The sequence below is a fragment of the Dasypus novemcinctus genome, chromosome 6, assembly GCF_030445035.2.
Source record: "Dasypus novemcinctus isolate mDasNov1 chromosome 6, mDasNov1.1.hap2, whole genome shotgun sequence".
Taxonomy (NCBI): Eukaryota; Metazoa; Chordata; class Mammalia; order Cingulata; family Dasypodidae; genus Dasypus; species Dasypus novemcinctus.
This window is the reverse complement of record NC_080678.1, coordinates 95,660,680-95,672,137: the sequence shown is the minus strand read 5'-3', so window position 1 is coordinate 95,672,137 and position 11,458 is coordinate 95,660,680. Positions and strand designations below refer to the sequence as shown.

The 11,458-nt window shown below is 40.0% G+C and overlaps 1 pseudogene; it reads left to right on the top strand.

The window, feature by feature from the left end:
* Window positions 1–3,714: 3,714 nt before the first annotated feature.
* Window positions 3,715–5,048, top strand: LOC139439086 (nucleophosmin pseudogene; annotated as a pseudogene).
* The last annotated feature ends 6,410 nt before the right edge of the window (window positions 5,049–11,458 follow it).

The window sequence follows — 11,458 nt, the reverse complement described above, 5'->3', positions numbered from 1 at the left end:
GTTCAGTTTCAAGAAATAGTTTAATATATACAATATTACACATACTCATATTTCACATGATCTTCCTTCACTATGATATTCATTACCATGTTACATTAGTTAGCTTTCCTTCTGGCCATATATGTTACCTAGGACTTTCCTTTTCAGCTACTATCATACCCATAGATGAGCACTATAGTTACAAACAGGAAGACATGCTTTTACCATTTCTTTTCATTTCCAGAGATTTATAAACAATGTTTTTTACCAATTCTGCCCAGGTTAAACCTCAGATTTCCCATTCTCTAACCTCATTCTATTTTCTAGTGACCTGTATTGTATTATTAAATCCATGAGTTTATACAATATATTTAGCTCATACTAGCACAATCTTACAATATTTGTCCTTCTGTGTCTGGCTTGCTTCACTCAACTTAATGTTCTCTGGGTTCATCATGTTGTCATATGCTTTATGACTTCATTTATTCTTGACAGCTGCATCATATTCCATAATATGTATGTACCACAGTTTGTCTATTCATTTATCAATTGATGGACACTTGTGTTTTTCATTCTTTTGGCAATTATGAATAAGGCTGCTATGAACATCAGTTTGCAGAAGTCTGTTTGTGTCACTGCTGTCATCTTCCATTTATATACCTAGTAGTCATGTTGCTCAGTCATGTCACAAATCTATATGCAACTTCCTTAGGAATTGTCAAGCAGTCCTCCATAGTGGCTGTACCATTCTACAGTCCTGTCAACAATAAATAAGTATTCCTACCTCTGCGCATTCTTTCCAACATTTGTAGTTTTCTGTCTTATTAATAATGGCCATTCTAATAGGTATGAAGTGATATCTCACTGCAGTTTTGATTTGAATTTCCCTAATCACCAGCGATGTTGAACACTTTTTTGCCACTTGTAATTCTTCTTTAGAAAAATGTCTATTCAAGTGTTTTGCCCATTTTTTGATCACGTCATTTGTCTTTTTATTGATGAGTAGTAGAATCCGTATGTATCATGTATATTAAATCCTTATCAGATATATGATTTCCAAATATTTCCTCACATTGATATGGCTGCCTTTTCACTCTTTTACAAAGCCCTTTGAGGTGCTAGAATAAGTTGAATCAAGAATCAAAGAAGAGCCATCACACAAAGATTGGAAACAGTTATATCCTAGGCAAGATAAAGAAACTGAACATCAGAGTAAGCTCTCCATCATAATTAGATGCCAGGACATGAGCAAAAATCTATGAGACATACTAGGAAACAGGAAAATTTGGACCAGTCAAAGGAATAAATCAAAACACAAGATGAGACACTAGATTTGAAACAACTAACAAATGATGTTCAAACCATCTAAATCTAAATCAATTCAAGGAGCTGAAGGAAAATATGGGTAAAGAGAAAAATGACATTAAGAAGACACTGGATGTGGTCAAAGAATTTGAAAGCTTGAATAGAAACATAAGTGTGTTTATGGGAATAAAGGCACAATGGGGGAAGTGGATTTGGCTCAACTGATAGAGCATCTGCCTACTACCTGGGTAGTTGAGGGTTCAAACCCAGGGCCTCCTGACCCTTGTGGTGAGCTGACCCACACCCAGTGCTGATGAGTGCAAGCAGTGCTGTGCCATGCAGGGGTGTCCCCTGAGTAGGAGAGCCCCACAGGCAAGGAGTGTGCCCCATAAGGGGAGCCATCCTGTGCAAAAAAAGTGCAGCCTTCCCAGGAGTGGTGCCACACACATGGAGAGCTGATGCAGCAAGATGACATGACAAAAAGAGATACAGATTCCTGGTGCTGCTGACAAGAATACAAGTGGACACAGAAGAACACACAGCAAATGGACACAGCAGACAACTGGGGGAGAAGGGGAAAGAAATAAATTTAAAAATAAATAAATAAATAAATAAAACAAGGAATTGAAATCTGAAAAAAAAAGGACAATGGATGAGATTAAAATACATTAGAGGGAAGCAGACTTGGCCCAATGGATAGGGCATCCACATACCACATGGGCGGTCCATGGTCCAAACCCCGGGCCTTCTTGACCCATGTGGAGCTGACCCATGTGCAGGGCTGATGCATGCAAGGAGTGCCATGCCATGCAGGGATGTCCCCTGCATAGGGGAGTCCCACACACAAGGAGTGCACCCCATAAGGAGAGTTGCCCAGTGTGAAAGCCTGCCCAAGAATGGCACCACACACACAGAGCTGACACAACAAGATGATGCAACAAAAAGAAACATAGATTCCCAGTGCCACTGATAAGGATAGAAGCAATCACAGAAGAACACACACACAGTAAATGGACCCAGAGAGCAGACAACCAGGGGGGAAGGGGAGAGAAATTTTTTTTAAAAAATTAGAGGCATATAGCAGTGTATTTTAAGTGCTAGAAGAAATAATAAGAGAATTGGAAGAAAAAATAGCTGAAATTGAAAAGAAATAGAAGAACAGAGAGAATATGATGGGAAAAAAATTGAGCAGGGGCTCAGGAAATTGAATGATAGCACAAAGTGTACTAATATATGTATCATGGGAATTTCAGAAAAAGAAGAGTAGGGAAAAGGGAAAGAAAGAATATTTGAGGAAATAATGGATACTCATTTCCCAGCTCTTATGAGATATAAATATATGAATCCAAGAAGCACAATGTATTTAAAACAGATCTACTTAGAGACTCATACCATTGAGAATGTAAAATGCAAGAGATAAAGAGAGAATTCTGAAAGCAAGAGAAAATGATCCATCGAATACAAGGGAGTTCAAAAAGACAGTACAGTTTTCTCATCAGAAACCATGGAGGAAAGAGACAGTGGTATGATATATTTAAGATACTGAAAGAGAAAAACTGCCAGCCAAGAATTCTTTATCCAGCAAAATTGTACTGCTATAATGAGGACGAGTTTAAAATATTCACAGATAAACAGAAACTAAAAGAATTAGTAAACAAGAGGCTGGCTCTACAAGAAATAATAAAGGGAGTTCTGCTGGCTGAAAGAAAAAGACATCAGATAGAGGCTTTGTGGAGAGCGTAGAAATGAAAACTACCAGAAAGAGAAACCAAAGGGTAAAAATACTAAAATAAGATATGGCATATGAAAGGCAAAGGACAAAAAGATCAAAATAAGTAATGCCTTTAAATAAATAACATTGAGTGTTAGTGGATTAAACCTCCCAATAAAAAATACTGGCTAATAGAATGGATTAAAAAATATAATCCATCCAAATGCTGTCTAGAAGAGACTCACCTTAGACCCAAGGATTCAAATAAGATGAAAGTGAAAAATTGGGAAAAGATACCTCATGGAAGCAAAAAGTCAAAAAGAGCAGGGGTAGCTATAATAATCTTAGACAAAACACTTTAAATGCCAATGTTATAAAATATGTTGAAGGTCATTACCTATTACCAAAAGGAATAATCCACCAGGAAGTAATAGTAATCATAAATATCTGTGCACCTAACAAGGGTGCTACGAGACACATGAGGAAAACTCTTGCAAAACCGAAAGGAGAAATAGGTGTATCTGGCAGTAATAGTACTCCATTCACATCAACAGATAGAATGGCCAGACAGGATCAACAAGGAAAAAGATAGTTAACTAACTAGACCTAAAAAACATGTAAATCCCTGGTGTGGTTCCATCCTATGCGGCTGTTCTCTGGGACGGCGGTTGTCTATCTCCACCTGACTTCTCTCCCACCTAAGTGCATGCTAGCACCCCATGGAAGATTTGATGGACATGGACATGAGCTCCCTGAGGCTCCAGAACTATCTTTTCAATTGTGAACTAAAGACTAAAGGCCAATAAAGATTATCACTTTAAGGTGGATAATGGCAAAAATGAGCACCAGTTACCTTTAAGAATGGTCAGTTTAGGGGCTGGTACAAAGGATGAATTGCACATTGTTGAAGCAGACAATGAATTATGAAGGCAGTCCAATTAAATTAATGATGGCCACTTTGAAAATGTCCATACAGCCAATGGTTTCCTTGGAGGCATGAAAATAAAACCTGTTGAATTTTGTTTGAAGTGTAGTTCCAGGAGAGTGCATATTAATGGATGGTACTTATTAGCTGTGGAGGAAGATGCAGAGAAAGAAGGTGAAGAAGAGGAGGATGTGAAACTCTTAAGAATACCTTGAGGACAGCAGACTTGGCCCAGTGGTTAGGGCATCTGTCTACCACTTGGGAAGTCCACGGTTCAAACCCCGGGCCTCCTTGACCCTTGTGCAGCTGGCCCATGTGCAGTGCTGATGCCTGTGCCATGCAGGGGTTTCCCCAATGTAGGGGAGCCCCATGCACAAGGAGTGTGCCCCATAAGGAGAGCCGCCCAGCACAAAAGAAATGCAGCCTGCCCAGGAATGGCACCACCCACATGGACAGCTGACACAGCAAGATGACACAACAAAAAGAAACACAGATTTCCATGCCACTGACAACAACAGAAGCAGACAAAGAAGACGCAGCAAAATAGACACAGAGAACAGACAACTGGGGTGGGGGGGGAAGGGAGATAAATAAATAAATATTTAAAAAAAAAAAGAATACCTTGAAAGTGATCTGCCCCTGGAAGTGTTAGCAAGGTTCCACAGAAAAAGGTAAAACTTGCTGATAAGATGATGAAGATGAAGATGAAGATGAAGATGATGATTAACATGAGGAGGAGGAGGAAACAGAATATCTCCAGTGAAAAAAATCTATCAGAGAAACCCAGCCAAAAATGCACAAAAGTCAAACCAGAAAGGAAAAGACTCAAAACCATCAATACCAAAATCAAAATGTCAAGAATTGTTCATAAACAAGAAAAAGCTCCTAAAACACTGAAGGGATCTAGTTCTGTAGAAGACTTTAAAGCAAAAATGCAAGCAAGGATAGAAAAAGGTGGTTCTCTTCCCAAAGTGGAAGCCAAATTCATCAATTATGAAAAGAACTGCTTCTTGGATGAATGACCAGGAAGCTATTCAAGATCTCTGGCAGTGGGGGAAGTCTCTTTCAGAAAATAGCTTATACAATTGGTTAAAAATTTCTTTCTTATTTCATTTCTATAACAGTTGATATCTGGCTGTCCTTTCTATGATGCAGAGAAAGCACTTTCCCTACCATGTCTGATAAATGTTGTCCAGATTCTTTTGCAAGAATGTGTTATCCAAAATGACTATTTAGTTTTTACAGATGGAACTGCACCCTTTTCTTGGTTTTAAGTATGTATGGAAGGTTATGACAGGACATAGAAGTAGCAGTGCTCAGTCAAATTGAAATGGTGGGGACACAGAATATATGTGTGATACAAATTCAGTATTTTAACAATGTTTAAAAAAAAGACATATTGTTCTACAAAATCAGCAAGATATAAATTCTTGGATCTCTCTGCAGATCAGAGAAGGTGCTTTGATCACACCTTGATTTGGACTTTTCCCTGGCCTCAAAACTAAGAGCTAACAAATTCGCATTGTTGAAGCCAACCCCATGCATGGTATTTGCTTGAGCAATCAAGAAATCCAAAACAGATTCAACCAGGAAAGTTGAGTCCTGCTCAAGCAAATACCAAAATGTAGAAACAGCTTTGGAATTGGGTAATAACTAGATGCTGGGTGAATTATACGGTGCTTGATAGAAAAAGCCTAGACTCCTTTCAAAAGACTGTTGGTAAAAATCAGAATGCTAAAGGCACTTCCAAAGAGCCTTAGAAGGAAATGATGAATGTGTTATTGGAATCTGAAGAAAAGGTATTCCTTGTTTTCAAGTGGAGAGAACTTGGATAAATCGAGTTCTGATGTCAGACAGAAGACAGAACTGGAAAGCAATGAACTTGACTATTTAACTGAACACATTGTCAAGCTAAGTATGGCAGTACAGCCTGGATTTTCATTGCAGCTTACAGTAAAATGTAAGAGGAAAATAATAAGCTGAAAATGACTCATAAGAACAAAGAAACCAGAAATTGATGGTTTGGAAAGTTCTGAGCCTATCCACATTGTGTACTCCATGATTAGGGCCAAAAGTGGTTTATGAGGGGTCTTCCTCAGCTTTCAGAAAGCACATTCTCAGAGAAGATGGCTCCATGTGATGGTTTCACTGAACATAGAACCTGTCAGTCATTTCAATGGAAGTCAGGATTGGAAAAGCAGTTATGCAGGAAAGATTTGTGGAAGGTTCTGTTGTCTGATGCTTTGGATCCATTGAATGATATACAAAGCTGACAAGTAATTTTTGTGAAATTTGTATCAGCAAACCACTGCCAGCAGGAACAGAAAGGCACAAAGAATGGACAAACTGAAGGAAGCATGACTTCATGGGCAGAAACATGGAAGCAAAGACTGGACCAAAGATATATCCTCTGGCCAAGAGAGGGGACCTACCCATGTGTTTGAAAAGGGTGCATACACCCCATCACCTGGAGGGGGCAGTTGATCCACCCATGCACTCAGAGGTGGCATGATTCCTGCCCCATTGTTCAGGTAGAGTGCTACCACCACAATGCTCAGAAATTGTGGGGACTGTGCCACAGGGTTTGCAGAGAGCCTCACCAAAATCCTGATATTCATAAAGGGTGGAAATTTCACCCCAGTTTTGGGGGATACTGTGTCCATTGTATAAGCACTTAAGAGGGGTGAGACTCCATCAGGCCTGGAGTATAGAACATGGATCTACAGAAAACACTCAGACCATGAAATCTACTGGAGGTTGCCCTGCTGGATTGCAGATTGTTTGGGAGCAGTGATGGCTGTTTCTTTACAATTTCTCCCTATTAAAATGGTTATGTCTATCCAATACTTGTCTGTCCATTGAACATTGGAAGAAGATAACTTGTTTTCTAGATTTCACAAGTTAACACACCGAGGGGAATTGTGCTCCAGGACAGACCACACTCATAACTGGTTTTCATGTGACTGTATTTGCCATTGATTCTGAAATGACTTAAAGTCTTTGGTATGTTATGGTGGAATGAATGTATTTTGCATGTGGTGGAAAGAAAATGTGTCTTTTGGTCAAAAGGGTGAAGAGTGGTGGTTTTCAGCTGTGTATCCCAGTAACATATGTTCTTAAACCGAATCCATTCCTGGGAGTGTGAATCAATTGTTAAGAGGACATTTTGATGCAGTTACTACAGTTAAGATGTGGCCCAAAATAATCAGGATTGGCCTTATCCTATTCCTGGGGTCCTTTATACTCAGAGTGAGATTCAGTAGCTAGAAAGCCACAGGACCAAGAAGTTGAAGGTCACTGGAGCCTGCAAGGAACTGGAGAGTTGAGGGGAGGTGTCCATGTGCATTGCCATGTGACAGAGAAGGCCAGCACCAGGAGTCACTGGCAGCCAGCCCTAGAATTCCCATCATTGAGAAGGAAGAATCACCTTGATAACATCTTGATTTGAGCTTTTTCATAGCTTCAATATGGGGGCTAACAAATTCCCATTGCTTAAGCCAACCCATTGAATGGTATTTGCTTGAGCAACCAAGGAAACTAAAACAGGGTTTACTATCTGGAATTTAAAACAAAAACCTACAACTCAACAACATCAAAAAAAGACAATTCCAAACAAAAAAAGACAATTCCATCAAAAACAGGGCAAAACACTTGAATAGACAGTTCTCCAAAACAGTATCCAAATAGCCAATAAACACATGAGCAGATGGCCACCATCATTACCCATTTGTGTAATGCAAAGCAAAACTCAATGAGATACCAATTCACAATCACTAGCACAGCTACAATCAGTGGGAAAAAAGGAAAACAACAAATGTTAAGATGTGGGAAAACAGGAGCACCCATTCATTGCAGGTAGAACTGTAAAAGGTACAGCTGTTGAAAAGTTTGATGGGGGGAGCGGACTTGGCCCAGTGGTTAGGGTGTCTGTCTACCACATGGGAGGTCCACGGTTCAAACCCTGGGCCTCCTTGACCCGTGTGGAGCTGGTCCATGTGCAGTGCTGATGCATGAAAGGAGTGCCCTGCCATGTAGGGGTGTCCCCCGCATAGAGGAACCCCACATGCAAGGAGTGTGCCCCATAAGGAGAGCCACCCAGAGTGAAAGAAAGTGCAGCCTGCTGAAGAACTGCACCACCCACACAGAGAGTTGATACAACAAGATGATACAACAAAAGGAAACACAGATTCCCATGCCACTGACAACAACAGAAGCAGACAAAGAAGAAGATGCAGCAAATAGACACAGAGAACAGACAACCGAGGTGGAGGGGAGGGGAGAGAAATAAATGAATAAATCTTTAAAAAAAATTTTTTTTAAAAGTTTGGTGGTTCCTCAGAAAGTAAAGTATTGAATTACTGTATTACCCACAGTCCCAGTTTGAGTCTTTTGTGGACCCTAGGAAATTATGCTCTGAAGCTAACCCATTCTTGTGCATGGAAGCCTATAGTATGTGGGACCTATTTTATTAGATTTAGTAAAGGAACCTTGAATGAATTCCTTTGGGGTCTTTGGACTCTACCAATGAGACATTACACAGGTAAGGTCTCTGCCCTCTTGCTGGGTCTTGTATAAAACCAAGAACTGAAAACAGAAAAACACAGAGAAAGACAGGATTTTGCCCCTGCCATGTGAGAGAAAGGACTCCAGAACCACCTACGGCTGCAGAAAGACAGAGCAGCCTTGAGCAGCTGAGAGAGACTCCAGAGGCTGGAATCAGTGGAGAAGCTGGAAATTGTAGCACCCAAGAGTTGAGGCCCATGGATCAGCTCAAAGCTGAAGATAAGCTGGGCCTGGAGAAGAAGGCAGACAGAGACTATCAGAGCTGCCAATGTGCAGGTGGCATGATTCCAGGATCTGCATTGACTTGGACATTTTCATAGCTGCAGAACTGTAAGCTTTTTACCCTAATAAATCCCCACTAACAAAGCCAAACTGTTTCTGGTACTTTTGTGTTGGCAGCTTTGGCAAACTAAAATACCTGGAAATCCCACTTCTAGTATATTCCCCAAAGAATTGAAAGCAGGGACTCAAACAGTTATTTGGACACAATGTTCATAGCAGCATGATTTACAATTACTAAAAGATGGAAGCAACCCAAGTGTCCATCACCTGATGAAAGGATAAATAAAACACAGTACATACATACAATGGAATATTACTCAGCCAGGAAAAGGAATGGAGTTCTAATTCTTGCAACAAAATGGGTGAACCTTAAAGATATGTTGAGTGAAATAAGCCAGTATACACACACACACATGAGCATTATAGTATATAACATGGGTAATGTTCTTCCACACATTTTATTAACTTGTAAGGTTTAGAGATATCTTCAGGTAGGTAAGTGTACATCCATCTCATTATTATATTTTCCCATTATTTTTAATTATCACATAATATTCCATATAATGTCTGACTGTACTTTATTAAAATGTTTCTAGTTGATTGTCATGTACAGTTAGCTTCTATTTTGCTAATACAAGCCATTTACCCTTGTATAACTTCACATGCTTCCTTGTAGATATGCACTTGTTTTTCATCAGTCAAGGTACATAAATATATAATAAAATTGTTGGTTCTAATAATATTGTAATTTTTCCAATTGATGCATATAGTCATCAAATATTCATTGATGATGCATCATGATTCCACTGAAAAATGTCTTACAGGTTTGCTATCCCACTGAAGCTGGCTAGTAAGATAGGGAATCAGTAGATGGATCTGGAACCTGGCAAGAAGTCCACAGCAACATCAATAACCCCCAAGATGGCTGCTGGCAGACCCTCCCCAAGATTCTGGCATCCAGAACAACACTTCATCTGGAAGTCAGGAGAAGCCCCAGATATTCCCCAAGGACTTGATCATTGGAACCTCATGGAGGATCAATAGTGGGTAATCAATCAAAATGGTAAACAGCTGGAACTCCTCCCCTGCCATTCACAAAGGGGTGGAATAATTAAAGGCTCAAAAAGCAGGCACAAGGCCTGAGCTTGCCTTGCCTTTGGTCCTCTGTTCCTGCCTCTGTGCCCTGCTCTCACCCTTTTTCTTCTGCCATGATGGCCATCCAAGTAAACCTGGGTTTTTATAATCTCTAATGGAGAGTTGTAGTCTGTAAAACAGCCCACTTTATCACTTTTCAACACCTTCCTTTCTACCTGGGACCCATGATCTGTTTTTTACTCCCATTTCTCTTCCCTCCCTCCCTGAATAAATGACTGGCCTAACTCACCTGATGTGCTCTTGAAATTCATTTCTGCATCATGGCCAAGAACTTAGACAAAAGCCAGTATCATGACTAACACAGTGTGAGAATCTTGGGACTCTGGCCTTCAGTCAAGGACTCTGAAATTTATTGATGACTTTCTGGCCTCTAGTTGTTTCTCTGACACTGATGGAGACTTCACCTTGGGCACAAGTGTTCTCTTAGGTAAAGGAGGATTGTTCTTTCAACCTGACAAAAGATCCTTTTCTCAAGAAGAGATAGCAGGGAAACAGACTTTTGCCCAGTGGTTAGGGCATCTGTCTACCATATGGGAGGTCCGCGGTTCAAACCCCGGGCCTCCTTGACCCGTGTGGAGCTGGCCATGCACAGTGCTGATGCGCGCAAGGAGTGCCTTGCCACGCAAGGGTGACCCCCGCGTGAGGGAGCCCCATGCGCAAGGAGTGTGCCCGTGAGGAACCTACAGCCAACATTGTTTACAATGGCAAAATCCTGAAATCCTTCCCTCTAAACTCAGGAACAAGACAAGGATGCCCATTGTCTCCGCTCCTATTTAACATTTGTCTTGGAAGTACTTGCTCGAGCACTGAGACAAGAACCAGATATAAAAGGCATTCAAATTGGAAGGGAAGAAGTCAAAATTTCATTATTTGCAGATGACATGATCCTATATGTAGAAAACCCTGAGAGATCTACAACAAAGCTCCTAGAACTCATAAATGAGTTTAGCAAAGTCGCAGGTTATAAGATCAATGAGCAAAAATCAGTAGCATTTCTGTACACCAATAATGAGCAAGATCAGGAGGAAATCAAGAAACAAATACCATTCACAATAGTAAATTAAAAAATCAAATACTTAGGAATAAATTTAACTAAAGAGGTAAAAAACTTATACATCGAGAACTATACAAGACTGTTCAAGGAAATTAAAGAAGAACTAAATAAATGGAAGAATATTCCCTGTTCATGGATAGGAAGACTGAATATTATTAAGATGTCTATCCTACCAAAACTGATCTACACATTCAATGCAATCCCAATAAAAATCAACACAGCCTTCTTTAAGGAACTAGAAAAACTAACTATGAAATTTATTTGTAATAGAAAGAGGCCCCGAATAGCCAAAGACATATTGAAAAAGAAAAACGAAATAGGAGGAATCACACTTCCTGACTTCAAAACATACTACAAAGCTACAGTAGTGAAAACAGCATGGTACTGGCATAAGGAGAGACACACAGACCAATGGAATTGAATTGAAAGTTCAGATATAGAACCTCATGTATATAGCCATATAATATTTGATAAAGCCACCAAA